The 14731-nt window shown below is 50.3% G+C and overlaps 1 long non-coding RNA gene across 4 annotated transcripts in view; it reads right to left on the reverse strand.

Moving 5' to 3' along the window:
* LOC139361154 (uncharacterized) overlaps positions 1-14731 on the reverse strand; it is a 98272-nt gene that overhangs the window by 27074 nt on the left and 56467 nt on the right. For all 4 annotated transcript variants that reach the window (XR_011618692.1, XR_011618691.1, XR_011618694.1 and 1 more), the window contains one exon: positions 161-230. This is a non-coding gene — a long non-coding RNA (uncharacterized lncRNA). The remainder of the gene's footprint in view (positions 1-160; positions 231-14731) is intronic.

Here is a 14731-nt window from a genome sequence, read left to right on the forward strand (position 1 = left end):
ATACAATTTAATTTTTACATCCACGTTCTCATCAGCTCCCACCTGGTGGGCAGGCAAATAGTAATTTTCAAAGAAACAAATTGTTCCATAATTTTAACACTTAGCATTTTCACTATTAAGCAAGAATTATCCCAAAAATACACGAAGATCTTGTTCTCACCTTCAAAAATTGATTGTCACACAGTGAAATAGCACTTAATGCAAAGGAATTTTCTTTTCAGGTTTCTGTTCTGGAAAAGAAAAAAAAAGATTTCTGGCAAAGAGATAAACACTAATTATGTCATAATCCAAAATGTCTCCAGGAAAAATAATGTCATCCAATTAGTTCTTTGAAGTGTTACAAATACAGCTGAGTTTTAATAGTAATTTGTCCATAATTATCAAAAGAATCTTTTAAAATCTTAATACTGAAAGAATAACCATAAACGGATATAAAACACAAAGCAGAAGGGTTAAAATTTTGGGGTAGATTTTGGCCCATATTTTTAACATATGAATAGTTATTTACCTAGCTGAAGCTTATCCCTCTCCTCCTAGGCTCTTCAAGACTGATTTTCAAATATAGACTGGCTTTTGGTACATGAAGGCAGCTTTAAAAGACGTCAGGATCAGGCCGGGCACAGTGGCTCAAGCCTGTAATCCCAGCATTTTAGGAGGCCAAGGTGGGCTGATCACTTGAGGCAAGGAGTTTGAGACCACCCTGGACAATATGGCAAAACCCAGCCTGTATTAAACACTTTTGTAATTAGCCAAGTGTGGTGGCACACACCTATAATCCCAGCTACTTGGGAGGCTGAGGCAGGGAGAACAGCTTGAACTCAGGAGGCGGAGGTTGCAGTGAGCCAAGATCGCACCACTGCACTCCAGCTTGGGCGACAAAGTGAGACAGTCTCAAACAAGAACTTAGCCCTCAGGAAAAGCGTTGACCACCACCCACCCCAACCAACCCAAGGAAACACATGGCAATCGTTATCATCTGATTTTGACACAATAAAGTTCTATTCTCCTCTTTAAACACAATGGTAAACACCTGCCATCAGTCCACAGAAACTGCCAGGACCCAGTAACACTGGACTAGCAAGATTAATGGGCCACGTATGCAGGGTTCAGCTGCAGAAAGTGAAGACACCAAGAATGGTGTGTGCTCAAACCAGATTCCTTGCTTTCGGGGTGGAGGGGCTTCCCGGGAAAATCTAGTCCAGCGTGATGGTTTCCACTTCCACCGAGAGGAGGAAACAGGGGGTTTCCTGAGGGCACTGACAGGACTTGGGTCTCTGCCCCTTTGTCCTCTGTCCTATTATGGGATGAGGGTGGGCTGAAGGCATGTTCTCCCTACATCTTCCGGGCAGGAGAGATGGAGCTGACAAGTGGACGATGGCTTTTCCAAAACATTCTCATGTTTATAACCTGTTATCAACCTGTTTTCCCTGGAGATCAGTGAAGCAGCATCATTGATTCTCTTCCATTAGGGACAACCCGGTGTTACGGGAGGCAGGAGACGGCATGCAAGCTGGATCAGCCTCTGTGCTGTTCTGAGTCAGTCACTTGTGTCTGATCCTCAGCGTGCTCGTCTATCAAATGGGCGGCCCCACAGACCCAGTGACTTTCAACCAGAGTTCCATGGAGGTTGCCCAAGGACAGGGAGGGGGAAGAGGAGGAAGAGGAGGGAGGGGGAAGAGGAGGAAGAGGAGGGAGGGGGAAGAGGAGGAAGAGGAGGGAGGGGGAAGAGGGGGAAGAGGAGGAAGAGGAGGGAGGGGGAAGAGGAGGAAGAGGAGGAAGAGGAGGGAGGAGGAAGAGGAGGAAGAGGAGGGAGGGGGAAGAGGAGGAAGAGGAGGGAGGGGGAAGAGGAGGGAGGGGGAAGAGGGGGAAGAGGGGGAAGAGGAGGGAGGGGGAAGAGGGGGAAGAGGGGGAAGAGGAGGGAGGGGGGAAGAGGAGGAAGAGGAGGGAGGGGGAAGAGGAGGAAGAGGAGGGAGGGGGAAGAGGGGGAAGAGGAGGAAGAGGAGGAAGAGGAGGGAGGGGGAAGAGGGGGAAGAGGAGGGAGGGGGAAGAGGGGGAAGAGGAGGGAGGGGGAAGAGGGGGAAGAGGAGGGAGGGGGAAGAGGGGGAAGAGGAGGGAGGGGGAAGAGGAGGGAGGGGGAAGAGAAGGAAGAGGAGGGAGGGGGAAGAAGAGGAAGAGGAGGGGAAGAAGACGAAGAGAAGGGAAGAAGACGAAGGGAAGAGGAAGAGAAGGGAAGAGGAAGAAGAGGGAGGAGGAAGAAGAGGGAGGAGGAAGGGGAGGAAGGAAGAAGGGAAGGGGAAGGAAGAAGTGGAAGGGGCGGAAGGGGAGGGGGCGGAAGAGGAGGGGGCGGAAGAGGAGTGTGGAGGGAGCAGTGTGGAGGGAGGAGCAGAAGGGGGGTTCTCTGAGGAGGAGGACCAAGTTTCTGAGGTGTCTTGGAGTCAGAGTTGGCAGTGGCTTGGGCTCTAGGCCCTCTCTTGCATAGTTTTAGGCTTTAACTATTTATATTTGTGGACTCTTTAAAAGATTTAATTTGAAGAAAACCGGAGTTGGGGATACCTTGCTTCTAAAACACAATTTCTCAAGCCTGAGACTAAGTGCTAGGAATTGCTCATTCTGTTACCATCATTTCCTCCTATTTAAAATCAGCTGCACACCCCCAATCTCCCTTCAGTGTAAACACCACCTTTTCCGAGGATCTCAAACGGCAGAGCGAGCAGCCCGTGACCCCGGCCGTGGGCACGAGGAGCGAAGAGCAGACGTGTGGTGAGGGCTACGGACGACATGAGAGGCAGAGGTCCGGCACCTCCCTACACGGGCTGTGCTCCTCCAGGCCTAAAGGACACCCTCGCCTCGGGTGAACAAGCAGCACAAACTATCAACACTTATTCCAAAAGAATAGGAAGAAAATTCAAACGAAGTTAACACAGTTATCCCAACACAACACTGCAGGAGCCCAGAAACAAGAGGACCAGTGAGCCTGAGGTGGGTGGTTCCAATAGCGGGACAGTGACGTTGGCATTAGGGCTTTTTGACAAAAAAAAAAAAAAAAAAAAAAAGACACAAAAGGTAACATGGGCCACCCATTATTTCCTGCCAGTGGAAAGACACCCACAGGCCCCCAGATGCCAACGGTCCCCTGGGAACGAGCTCACGCAGCGCCTCGTGTCTTCACACAAGTCGGCGCGTGGTGTCCTCAGCAACCCCGCCCATGACACACACACCACACTTGACTCCCTTACCTGAGGGTCCAGGGGAATGGCGGGAAGTTCTCGAAGGACAGGGCATCCTGTGAGGGCACTGCACGACTATGCACCTCAGAGGGGCCCCCGGGCAGGTGCTCTCTCTCCAAAGGATGAGCTGGATCCTGACCACACCCAGATCGCGCTGGCCTCCAAGCCGAGCGCCAACATCTCACGTCCAAAGGGATGCGCAGGTGCCTGCTGCGCATGGAGCCCAAGCCCCTCCCAGAGCTCAGGACGAACCCAGTGTCCAGGCCTGGGGCCGTCACCAGCCAGGAGAGGCGTCCGGGGCACTTCCCAGCGATGGCAATGGGAAGTAACAACTCAGGCCCATCAGGGGCTTCCTCACTATACGGGTGTTAGAAGTAGAGACAGAGGTTCAGGTCTAATGCCACAAACATCGACGGATCCCATGGAAATGCGGGCGCAGGCCCTCCATCCCAACAGCACGCATGGCTGCTCCATTCTGCTCCCACACACACGTCCCCACCCAGCCAAGCCCCTTCTCCTTTTCCCCACTGGATTCATCAAATCACACCTCACTGTCCTTGGCAAATGTACCATTAATTTACTTACTGCCCAGTAGAAAAGCACACTTCTAGTTAACATGACACCCCTGCTATGATAGAACAAGCCACTCAGGCAATGGTGTTTCATTACAGCAGCCTGAGCTACCTGAGATGATGATGCTCACCGTCCTACAGAAACGGCTACTCCCCTCTCCCAGAAAGAGGGGTTTAATTAAACTCCCTGTCTCTCCTCGCGGCCACCACAGATCTCACTCCCCCACCCCGTAAGCCAGCAGTTGCTAGGATTAAAGGAAACAGAGGATCGTTTTAGACCAGACCATCCATGTGGGTCCGAAGCCTGTAACTTTGCCCACTTCCATGGCGGCTATGTCACCGCATACCCCATGCCAGCTCTGTGTCTGCACTGGGTAACAGGCTCTGCACAGACTCCTCTAGCTGCCATCTAGCACAGCCATTTCCCCTTCTCCTTTGCAGGTTGTCCTTCTATATGCAACCCCCAACCTTTCTGCAACCCAAGGCCTTCTGATCCTGGCATTTGGGGTGAGCTCAGCCATGTACTGGAGTCCTTGACTCAGGTAACCCAGGCCAAAGGCGTTGGCACCAACGATCTACTGGCTGTGGGGTCTGCACAGTCACTAGCTTCCCCAGCCACATCAGGGCCCTGGAGGGGAAGCAGAGGAAGCTGTGAAACTTCCAACAGTCATACGGGAACAGGGGCCCCTGGGATGAGGAGGATGCCATGGAAGGAAATTCAGAGAAAGAAAGAGCCTCAAGGCTGGATGGGTCATGCCCAAAGCCTGCAATGCTGAATTTTCTAGGTTTCTGAACTCAATCACTGACCCATATAGCACATGTTTCCTGAGTGCTAACCCCGCATGGCATTGGATACGGCTAAAGTAGGACCCCCACTTCCCCCTTCCCCGACACATACACAGGGCCTCCGTCCTCATGGGAAATCAGACCTGGGCGCCCAGCTAGCACCGTGAGCCTGGGAAGGGGGCCGATTCAGACGGACAGTGGGTGCAGCCTTGCCAAAGCCCAGCAGTCACCTGCACTGACACAGCCAGGCTGAGTCCGGATCAGCCGCACAGAAACCTGACCCTCTCAAGGGCACACCTGAGCTCATTAGGGACAGACACCGTCTCTTGCTTATCTCCAACACTTTCTCTGCATGTCTACTTACACACGGATGACACAGTCTCGGAAGCACAGTTATGATTCTGGAGACAGATCCCAGGCCTCCCCCTGCTCCTCTCCGTGGTGCCATTGATGGGGAGGGGCCGGTATGGCCGCGAGGCCGCACACCCACAGTCACCCTGCCACGGAGACGCGGGCCTTCGACGGTTACTTCTGCCAAAGAACCCTGCTGCGTCTTGGAGCACACCACGGTGGGCGGGAAGCTCCACCCGGAGAAACAGTGATGCTTCTCCCAAGAGCCAACGGAGGGCACCCCCACCCTGCATTCAGCAGATTACTTACTTTCTGGAAAACATCTGAATTAATGGGGAACACTAAAATGAAAAGGTCACGCTAGAAAGGTTAGAAGGCTGTGTGAAGTCTCAGGAGGTCCAAAGATTTCTGAACCAAGACTGCTGTGGTCAACGAGCTTACAGGGAAATTTCCACATGGGCCTTCAACAAGCAACGCTCAGCAGAGAGGAGCAACGTTCTGCGCAGAACCTCAGAACCAGAACATCGGACACTACAAAGTCACATCAGAGCCAACAGCAACTGAAATACAGCGCTCTCCTAAGATGTGTGCGTCACCTGCAGAAAGTCACTACACATTAAGACGGGGGAAGAAAAGGATAAGGTTAGAAACAAATTTGAAGTAATTTCTGCATACAAAAAATTTCTACATCCACTGGCTTTCTCTCTGGGAGTAACAACTTTTACATGAGATGCACATCCCAGTTGGAAGGAGTTTGGGTTTTCCGTGGGCAGAGACAAGGGCTCTCCAAGAAATGTGAACCTTTTTTCAATCACTGAGCCGCGTACCCTGAGGCCACCCTGGCCTCCCTGATCACCTCCCTGCTCTGCCTTCAGCCAGCTCCTTCCAGCACTCACCCTGCTGCTCCCAGAGCCTGCACTGGCCCAGGATCTCCTCTTCTACTGCTGTCAATCTTCCATTTTAGGGCAAATACGTTGGAGACTAGAAAGTTATAAGACCCCTTGGCTTTTTAAAAATTTGTCTTCTCAGAAAACAAAGAATACTACTTCTACTTTTATGGTTTAATGTGTTGCCGCCATCTGCATGTCGATGGATATGTGTTTTTATATATATTTTACTCAATATTTATAAAAGCATGCACTGTTGGCTACATTCAGTTTAATTACATTTGATGTAAGAAGTTTTAATTTCAGTGAATTCAGGCACTCAAAATTTAAGCCCTCTGACATCTATTAATCAAATGGAAAAATTACAGGTAGATATTACAAAAATCAAGAGAAGTGTTTAATATAAATCTTGGACTTTTAAATATTTCCACAAATGTAATGTATACATTAGTACACGACCTTGAGCATTTTCACAACTCTTTGAACTCAAATTCCATTCTTAACTTTTACAGATAAATTGACATCCATATGTGATTTTAAGCAGCTCAAACATCAGCTCTTAAAAACAACCAGAAATGCTGCGGGCAAATCCCACCGAGCAGCAAATAATGGAACTGCAGCCAACAACCCAGGTACCTCCCCTGAGGCATCTGGAACTCGAGGATTACGAGCAGCCTTTGGTTTCTGAGGCGCCCGAGAGTGGGGACTCCCAACTCCCCAAGTCTAAGAAGGCCTCAGCGATAAGGACAACTGATCAAAAAGTCATCCCTGCGGGCTCCCTGCCACGGGCTCCTCCTTGCCTGCCCTCAGCCACGTGCTTACAGATCTCACTTCCTCTCTGTCCCACAAAGCCTGACTCCTGAGATTCCAAGCCCTACTGCTTTCTGGGATGTGGCCATGGATGTCAACTGCACCTGTCAGGGGAGAAGCTCGTCAGGATACAGGATCCTGGCCATCCTGGCAGCGCTCAAGCTGATACTGTAACTTGGTAGCGAGTTACTTAATGCAAAGGTTTAACTTTGAATAATTTAGATATGTGTATTCTAACAGGGAAATTCTGAACGTAGAACACAGGCCACACCCTCACACAGATACTGTCTGGCCAGTACTCTTTTGTTTGCCTTTTCAATAGACGTTTTTAAAAGCAATTTTTGGTTCATAGCAAAATCAAGAAGAAAGTACAGAGTCCTCACATATCTCCTTTCCCAGCACAGGCACAGCCTCCATCATTCTCCTGCCCTCGCCGGACCAGCGTGTCTGTACGACCGACAGACCCGCATCAACATGGTACCACCACCCACAGTCCACAGCTCACACGAGGACTCGGCCTGCTGCTGCTCACTCTGTGGGTTCCACAGACGTGGAACGGCATGGATCCCCCATGAAAGCCCCACCTGGAGTTGTTTCCCACCCTACACATCCCCTATGCTCCTCCCATTCATCTCTCCCTTCCCCAACCCCTGGCAGCCACTGACTGACTGTCTCCACAGCTTTGCCTTTCACAGACTGTGCTGTGGTTGGACTCAGATAGCGCAGCCTGTCCAGATTGGAGATTCACTTAGCAACATGTGTTTAAGATCCTTCCGTGTCTTTTCATGGCTTAGGGGTCCAGTTCTTTTCAGTGCTGAATAATATCCCAGTATCTGACATACCACAGTTTATCCATTCACCTACTGAAGGGCATCTTGGTTGCTTTCTAGTTTTAGCAACTATAAAGCTGCTGGCAACGTCTGTGTGCACATTTCCACATGGAAGTAAACTTTCAGCTCCTCTGAGAAAACGTCCAGGACTGTGATTGCTCCTGTGGTCGGAGAGCTTAGTTCCAAGGAAAACCACCACGCTGCCTCGCACAGCCGCTGCCCCACTTCCCCCAGTGATGAGTGAGGGTCCTGATGCCCACACACCCACCAGCACGTGGTGGTGTCGGAGTTTGCATTTTGGTCAGGCTGATGGGTGTACTCTGACGTCTCACCCTATGACATAAGACTCGGGCCATCTGTTCACGTGTAGATTTGCCATCTGTGTATCTTCTTTGTTGGGGTATCTGTCCAGGTCTTTGGTCCGTTTTTAATCAGGTCATTCATTTTCCTGTTGAGTTTTGAGAGTTCCTTGCACGGTTTGGATAACAGCCTTTATCAGATGAGTGTTTTACAGGTATGTTCTCCGCTTCTATGGCCTGCCCTCTCATGCTCCTGAGACACTATGTTTTTTTATTATTAAAAACACTTTAGACAGAAGATGGACCTCCCAGCCCACCACGGTTCTTATTTTGGCCGTGGTCACCACCCTCCCAGCCCTGGTTCCCACCTTTCCACAATCTGCTGGTCCTATGGGAGTCAACCCATACTAAGTCCCTAACATATCTCCAATGATGGCAACGTCAAAGCAGGCAGTTTACAGGTAGAAAGGAGCTGATGGAGGCCGGAGACGAGTGTGAAGGCCAGTGGATTCATCCCTCGGGGACTGGCAGGCCTCTCAGATGTCCCCCTGGGTCACCTCCCAAATGAAGTACCTGCTTTGGCCGTGGGCAGGAAGCAGGACCTGGCACCGCATTTACAGGTGAGCCTCTGTAACCAGAAACTCTATTCTCTGGGGAGAATGCATTTTCATTATCAAGGCTTTTAGGCTTTTAATTAAGAAACCAAAGAGCAGTGCCTGGAGTGAGGATGCAGGGACTCTGGGTGACCCACACGCTCATTTCCACCTGGCACAAAGGACCCTGGAGTGAGGGTGCAGTGCCTGCTCTGAGTCACCAGCACACTCATCATTTCTACATAAAGAACCCTGTGAGTCTGTCCCAGGGCTTTTTAGCCTACACCTAAAAATTCACAGCTCAGGAAACCCTAATCATTTTAGGAACCTGAGGGGTGGGCCAAGGGGATCTCACAGAGTTTGGTGCTGGCTGTGGGATCAGCAAAGGGGGACTGGGGCTTCCCGCAAGCACTTCCGGGAGGCCATGCACTGGCCCGAGGCTGGTTCCGCCTCCTATCCTCGGTTCTCATGCCCAGCCGTGAGGGGAGCCCCCTGCTTCAGGAGCAGTCCCTGGCTCCAGGCCCTAACGTCCATGTCCAGGCCCCTGGTAGGGCAGCTTCTACCCCAGGGAGGCTGGGACTGGAGATAACCCGGAGCTCTAGGCAATCCTGGCAACCACGTGCTTCCCGAAGTGGCTGCAGACAAACTCCTGCTTCCAAAACCTGGCACGGGCTGTGTGAGGCCTGGAACGCGGGAGGCTCATTTCGCAGGGTCCCCGCTCACATATAAAAGCAAGGCTAAGAGCAGGTAAATTATTTAATTACCCTCTCATGGTTATCAAGTCAAGTCATAGTCGCTTAGACCTATGTGTGACTAGAAGTATACACATTATGCAAGTGTATGTAAATGTGAATACGGACACGCTTATTTTTTTTTTTTTTTTGAGACGGAGTCTCGCTCTGTCGCCCAGACTGGAGTGCAGTGGCACGATCTCGGCTCACTGCAAGCTCCGCCTCCCGGGTTCACGCCATTCTCCTGCCTCAGTCTCCGGAGTAGCTGGGACTACAGGCGCCCGCCACCACGCCCGGCTAATTTCTTTCTGTATTTTTAGTAGAGACGGGGTTTCACCGTGTTAGCCAGGATGGTCTCGATCTCCTGACCTCGTGATCCGCCCGCCTCAGCCTCCCAAAGTGCTGGGATTACAACGCTTATTTTTTTATATATACCTTACGTATATGTATACACATGCATATGTATAAAACATGGATGAAAAAACCATAGTTAATATTTCAAAGGCCGGGCGCGGTGGCTCAAGCTTGTAATCCCAGCACTTTGGGAGGCCGAGACGGGCGGATCACGAGGTCAGGAGATCGAGACCATCCTGGCTAACACGGTGAAACCCCGTCTCTACTAAAAAATACAAAAAAAGAAAACTAGCTGTGCGAGGTGGCGGGCGCCTGTAGTCCCAGCTACTCCGGAGGCTGAGGCAGGAGAATGGCGTAAACCCGGGAGGCGGAGCTTGCAGTGAGCTGAGAGATCTGGCCACTGCACTCCAGCCTGGGTGACAGAGCCAGACTCCATCTCAAAAAAAAAAAATAAATAAAAAAAAAAAATTTCAAATCTCAGTCACAAAGATCTCAGAAGCAAATTATTATCCTTAAATTCTAAACAAAGACGTAACATTTTACATTCTTACCAACAAAACATTCTCTATTAGCATTTTATTTTAAAAGCTAAGAATGCATTGCACTCTCTCAATCTCTATTTTTAACTCAGCTCACAAAGGCCCCTGTACCAAGGCCTCTGTACCGCCACAAGAACGGTGGTGGTCACACCTGTGGCCATTTATCCTCCCTGCATCTAGCTTCTCTTCCTGAGGCAACAGCACCTCTGAAGTCACAGTCTGGCCTCCCAACTCTCCCCGCTCCCGGGCTTCTTGGCGTGTAGCTCTGCTACACACACCTCAGCAAATACTGCTGATTAGCCAGAATCACCCAGAAATCTCTTAACCTTGATTCTGGCTGCTTTTGTAATTTGTAATATTTGTACTTCTGGTGTGATTTGAGGAACAACACATTATAAAACTAGAGAAGATGTGGTTTTTATTCTCTCCTTTCTACTTGCAACCTTGAAAATTCAAGTAGCAGCAAGGGTTTGTTGAAAGTAACTTCCACCAAATAGAACCTATTCCAAATGTACTACAGAGCGTCAAATAACCACATAGATGTAAAATAGAGATGCAGACACAGATATCAAATCCAATAGTTAAACCAAACTGAGAAATGCTTGCCAGTTTGATAGGACTTCTAAAACTTGACATAAGTGTTGGCTAAGAGATACAAGATGTTATGAGATGAGTGAGATGCTTGGCCTAGAACCACAGGCTCTCTCCTCTTTACAGCAGAAAATCCGTAAGGAAGTCAAATCTGAAAGAACCAGGTACCGTTGAACGGCATACTCAGCCATGCTTCCCCATCCCTGGGCCAGCTGCGGTGAGTGCAGCCAGTGGTTCACCAACATCCATCATCCATCCTCCAGGCCATGGCTACACTTTACTCCCAGGCTCCCTGCCATTATGTAGATTAGGTAAACCACGGCCACTCTCACCTTAAGCCTCCCCCACCAGCATGGCAATCACCCATTCCCAACCACAAGGACAGCCGTGTCCCTGGGAACGCAGAGCAGGGGTCGGTAAGGAACCTGGATCCCTAAATACCTCATGGAGCAGTCACTAGCCTGGAACATCCTCCCTGACAGGTTTGCAAGAGAGAAAAACTGCTTGGTTCCTCAAGCAACAATATTACAGAGTCTCAGGTCACAGCATCCTTACCTACCCTCGTCAGGAACCGTTTATGCTCATCAAGACATGGGAACAAAACTGCAGTGGCACAGTCACACTCACCCAGAATGCAGACCACCTGCTGTTCACATTCATGAGTTGTGAGCCAGCCACGTGGCCTGGACAGCTCACTTAGCCACTGAAATTACATCATCTAAGATTTTGTGGCAGTTACTTTGATAAATTATCCCTCCTGCTATGAAGAGTAAGGTTTGGCAATTTTTTTTTTTTTTTTTTTTTGAGTCGGAGTCTCCTGTGTCACCCAGGCCAGAGTGCAGTATTACAATCATGGCTTATCGCGGCCTTGACCTTCTGCCTCAAGCAATCCTCCCGCCTCAGCCTTCCAAGTAGCTAGGACCCACAGGCGAGTTTGATTTCTTTGCTAACGAATTCCTAATTCACCTTGCAGCGGGCCTGTTAGGGCCATATGCCCGGACATCCACCTTGCCGACCGGCCGTGTGGTCTCTAAGGTGGATGCACTCCGGTTGCCCGGGCTCTGCACGCGATGCTGAGTCTCCAAGTCTGCCGCTGTATAAGGGACTGACATCCCCGAGCGTCTCGACGTGCCACCGTGAGCCGGACTTTATTCCACAGGGCGACTCTGCTTCCCGTGACGAGATGCAGCACGTGAGCACAGATCAAAGGGTATCAGCAACTAACCCATTCCCCAGGTGCTAAGCAGAGGACCAAAAGTTTAGTTCCTTACTTACTTGCTCCAAGCTTGATTCAAAACAGCTTTCTGGGATCCTGGGGACAAACATCTCTAACTGGTGAGAATTCTGGCTTTAGTAACGGAAGAATCACCTAATGCCCATTTTGTAACTGCTGTTCTCATCAGAACTTGAGGTCGAAGGGTAAAATAAAAGGGAGGCCAAGATCTTGACACCCCAGGTTTGCACAAGGCTAACCAGCGTGATTGAGGGGGTGAAAGGAGTAGGATTTTTAAAGTGCTGAGTTTTAAAAACATGGCTGTAGGCTGGGTGCACTGCCTCATGTATATAAGCCCAGCACTTTGGGAGGCCGAGGTGGGAGGATTGCTTGAGGCCACGAGTTGAAGTCTAGCTTGAGTAACACAGCAACACTCTATCTCTTTAAAAAGAAAAAAAGTTATTAAAATAGTAATAAAAAGGTTAATACAATAAATTACTATATCAACATGGCACCCCCTGCTGTCAAACGAGGTGCACTCTCTGTGGCTACGATGAGGTCCGGAGAGAAATGTAACCGGCATCATAGGGAAGGTGGACCCCAAAGCTCCACGGCACTACTCCTGTACAGTCTGTTAACCAGCATGAAGTCTCCTCCACAATCAGAAGCCCCACGCTGGGACCCTGCCGGCAGCCCCAACTGGACAGAATGGCCTCGTGAATGTCCCTTCCCGCCACAAGCTGCAGACCCTGAGCCAGTCCTGGCTCTGACTGAGGCTGCGCATAAACGTCTGCGCCCAACAGCTCACCTTTGTACATGACACGCCCAGTCCACCTCATTTCAAATGTTACGCCTGCCCCAAGGTGAACATGGATGTTACAGGTTAACTCACTGCATGTGTGCTAGACTTTCCCTATAAGTGTTCAGACATTGCACGAACCAGATGAACAAACCCCACTTTCCCTGTAAACGTTCCAACATTCCATGAGCCCGATGATCACACACAGCCAACAAACCCCGGAACGTGTAACGCCGCGGCCTCCTCCCCTCCTGAGGGGCACGTGCTTACAGCTCCCCCGAGACATTTCCCAAAGCACAGAGTGTTACTCGGAAAAGAAAACCTCCTTTTTCCTTCCTCTGTACATCTCGTGGTCATGTTAACAACTATTGCTACAAATGCAGAGAAACGAGGTATCATCAGTGCCGGTCACCGAATTCCTAGCACCAAAGCTTCAGGGTTCAGGTGAAGTTTCTATCACCCTAAAGCCAACTCTGGAGACGAAGGCCGAACTGGGGAAAGGCTGTGTCACCGCAAATCCACACCACGGGGCCCTCTGCGCTCTGCGGTTGTGTGTAAGGAACTCTTGGCCTGTCCTGGGGTTTGGGGAGATCAGGATGCAAGCAGATACTCTACGCTCTGCCACGGGACCGTGAAGTCTGCGGAACCTCAGAGGAACACAGAGACAAATGGCTGCACGAGTCCCACAGGCCGCGCCTCGATGGGCACCGGTGTCAAGAACATAGACACGCCAGGAGGGGCAGCCGATGCAGTCAACGCCTGCAACTCCAGCACGCGGCAGCGTACGAGAGGGGGGTCTCTGGCCAGGCTCCACCACAACTGCCATATTCTGTAGCAAAATTTTAATCATAGGTTGTAACTAGTTATAACTCTAACTGGTTTTACAGATAAACAGAACACAGGGTACCAACAGACTCCAAAGTACTTCGCCTAGAACCAAGTCTAGAATGCAGATGGCTGCTGCTCCGAGTGTGATGAGTCCCCTGTAGTGCCATAAATCCTAGATCTAGGTGACTAATTGCTCTGCCTAAACCAGATGGCACCCTGAGGCTCTGAGGGCACCCTCTCTCCCCAGGCCAGTCCATCAGCCCCGGCAGAAGCTTCTAGAGTAAGAAACTGTGGATTTGTATTGGACAGATGTAAACCAGGCCAAGTCACAGGGACTCATCCTGGAAGCCCGTCCGTTTACCCACTCATGCCCTGGAGAGCCCTGCCCCCAGCTCCACATCCGCAGTCACGCTGAACCACAAGAACTGGCTTCTAGGCCCTCAAGCCACTCCCTCTCGCCCCCGGACAGACCCTTCTAAAACCGTGAGGCCCAGAGTAGCCTTAACAGGTGGCCCAGCAGAACTGGCCTCTGCATGTATTGATACTTTGTGTGTGAGTGTGTGGGGGTGGTGGTGGTGGTTCTTGTTCTGTCACTCAGGCATACCATAAGTACAGTGGTGCTATTAGGGTTCACTGCAGCCTCGGGTGATCCTCCAGCCTCAGCTTCCCGAGTAGCTGGGACCACAGGTGCACATCACCACTCCTATTTAATTTTTTGTAGAGTCAGGGTCTTGCTATGTTGCCCAGGCTGGTCTCGAATTCCTGGGCTCAAAAGTGAACTGCCCACCTCAGCCTCCCAAGGTGCTGGGATGACAGGTGTGAGCCACCATGCCCAGCCTAGAATTGGTTTTTCTTAAACCTGAGTTTGACACATGAACCCCACTTACATAGATATCAGCACACTCTCACAGCTCGAGGGTTTTTCTGAATCCCGATTCTGTCCGTTCAAAGGTCAATATCTAAGATAGGGTCAGAACTGACCCTCCCTCAGTGAAGCCTAAGGGCAAATGCAGCAGCATCTCAGTGTATGAGGAGACAAAGTAAGAAGGGTGGAAAATACACACTGAAATTCTAGTGTTAGAATCATAATCACCAACACTTTAAGAGGCAATCTGCTTTCCAAAACATGTAGCTGCTGGATTAACTCCAAAGTCACCAGATTCCACAGGCAGGAGCTCAGAGGGGCACAGCTTTCTAAGGCCGCACAGCCCAGGGCAGAGTAACAGCCTCGGGGCAAAGCAAACTAAACAAAGGCTTGGTTCTCTCAAGGATGAAGGTGCTCAAGTCCTTCCAAATAGATTCTTCTTCTAAGTAAGTTAGA

This window comes from Macaca nemestrina (assembly GCF_043159975.1).
Source record: "Macaca nemestrina isolate mMacNem1 chromosome 11 unlocalized genomic scaffold, mMacNem.hap1 SUPER_11_unloc_3, whole genome shotgun sequence".
Taxonomy (NCBI): Eukaryota; Metazoa; Chordata; class Mammalia; order Primates; family Cercopithecidae; genus Macaca; species Macaca nemestrina.